This window comes from Homarus americanus, unplaced genomic scaffold (genome assembly GCF_018991925.1).
Source record: "Homarus americanus isolate GMGI-L3 unplaced genomic scaffold, GMGI_Hamer_2.0 scaffold53787, whole genome shotgun sequence".
Taxonomy (NCBI): Eukaryota; Metazoa; Arthropoda; class Malacostraca; order Decapoda; family Nephropidae; genus Homarus; species Homarus americanus.
This window is the reverse complement of record NW_024730639.1, coordinates 7501-9779: the sequence shown is the minus strand read 5'-3', so window position 1 is coordinate 9779 and position 2279 is coordinate 7501. Positions and strand designations below refer to the sequence as shown.

Below are 2279 nucleotides of genomic sequence, written 5' to 3'. Positions count from 1 at the left end.
GTCTGGGAGCCGAGTATACTAAAAAGAGAGTTTAGCAGCCAAAACTCGTCAAAGCACACGTTGGGTTACCCCATCACCTAACAACGATGATGGCGGTTCCCACCCGTGAAATACACAACCTAACCAATATTGGGCGACGATGGCGCTCATGAGCCCACGTCCCCACAAACAGTAAGAGAAAGAGAGAGGAGGAGATGGGCCAATGTGCGGTCCCTCGCCCAATGTCTTATGCCTCGCTGGGGCAAAGAGAAGAGAAGAGGAGCGGATAAGGGAGGAGATTGGCCAACGTGCGGTCCCTCGCCCAATGTCGGCTGCCTCGCTGGAGCTGGGTAAAGAGGAGAGGAGCGGATAAGGGAGGAGATTGGCACACACGGTGGCGCTGCCGGCGCCGAGGATAGCAAGAGAAGGTGCAGTTTGATCTGATCATCTGGTTTGCTATTCCTCTAAGGCCAACGTGCGGTCCCTCGCCCAATGTCGGCTGCCTCGCTGGGGCAAAGAGAAGAGGAGAGGATAAGGGAGGAGATTGGCACACACGGTGGCGCTGCCGGCGCCGAGGATAGCGAGAGAAGGTGCAGTTTGATCTGATCATCTGGTGTGCTATTTCTCTAAGGCCAACGTGCGGTCCCTCGCCCAATGTCTTCTGCCTCGCTGGGGCAAAGAGAAGAGGAGCGGATAAGGGAGGAGATTCGCCAACGTGCGGTCCCTCGCCCAATGTCGGCTGCCTCGCTGGAGCTGGGGCAAAGAGGAGCGGATAAGGGAGGAGATTGGCACACACGGTGGCGCTGCCGGCGCCGAGGATAGCAAGAGAAGGTGCAGTTAGATCTGATCATCTGGTTTGTTATTTCTCTAAGGCCAACGTGCGGTCCCTCGCCCAATGTCTTCTGCCTCTCTCTCAATCTCACTAGTTTGGCCGCCGTGATAGGCGCCGCCAACAGCAGCAGCTACCTGGTTGATCCTGCCAGTAGTCATATGCTTGTCTCAAAGATTAAGCCATGCATGTGTAAGTACAAGCCGATTTAAGGCGAAACCGCGAATGGCTCATTAAATCAGCTATGTTTCATTGGATCTGTAAACCCACTTACTTGGATAACTGTGGCAATTCTAGAGCTAATACATGCAATTGGTCTCTGACCGCAAGGGAAGAGCGCTTTTATTAGTTCAAAACTGGTCGGGCCCCGGTCCGTAACCCACCTGTGGTGAATCTGAATAACTTCGGGCTGAGCGCACGGCCTCCGCACCGGCGCCGCTTCTTTCAAGTGTCTGCCTTATCAGCTTTCGATTGTAGGTTATGCGCCTACAATGGCTATAACGGGTAACGGGGAATCAGGGTTCGATTCCGGAGAGGGAGCCTGAGAAACGGCTACCACATCTAAGGAAGGCAGCAGGCACGCAAATTACCCACTCCCGGCACGGGGAGGTAGTGACGAAAAATAACGATGTGAGTCTCATCCGAGCCTCGCACCGGAATGAGTACACTTTAAACTTTTAACGAGTATCCATTGGAGTGGCAAGTCTGGTGCCAGCAGCCGCGGTAATTCCAGCTCCAATAGCGTATACAAAGTTGTTGCGGTTAAAAGCTCGTAGTTGGATCTCAGTTCGACTGACGCAGCACCGCCCGGTGTTTACTGTCACGCCCGAACAAAGCGCCCCGCCGGCTCGCACGGGATGCTCTTTGTCGAGGTCCCGAGCGGCCGGAGAGTTTACTTGAAAAATTAGAGTGCTCAGAGCAGGCTATTTGAATGGCCCGAATGGTGATGCATGAATAATGGAATAGGACCCGGTTCTATTTTGTTGGTTTTCGAACCAGAGGTAATGACTAATCGGAACAGGTGGGGCATTCGTATTGCGACGCTAGAGGTGAAATTTGGACCGTCGCAAGACGAACCACTGCGAAAGCATTTGCCATGATGTTTTCATTAATCAAGAACGAAAGTTAGAGGTTCGAAGGCGATCAGATACCGCCCTAGTTCTAACCATAAACGATGCCAACTAGCGATCCGCCGGCGTTATTCCCATGACCCGGCGGGCAGCTTCCGGGAAACCAAAGTCTTTGGGTTCCGGGGGAAGTATGGTTGCAAAGCTGAAACTTAAAGGAATTGACGAAAGGGCACCACCAGGAGTGGAGCCTGCGGCTTAATTTGACTCAACACGGGAAACCTCACCAGGCCCAGACACCGGAAGGATTGACAGATTGAGAGCTCTTTCTCGATTCGGTGGGTGGTGGTGCATGGCCGTTCTTAGTTGGTGGAGCGATTTGTCTGGTTAATTCCGATAACGAA

The 2279-nt window shown here is 53.2% G+C and overlaps 1 pseudogene; it reads left to right on the top strand.

Moving 5' to 3' along the window:
• Positions 1-942: 942 nt before the first annotated feature.
• LOC121867067 overlaps positions 943-2279 on the top strand; it is a 1859-nt pseudogene continuing 522 nt past the window's right edge.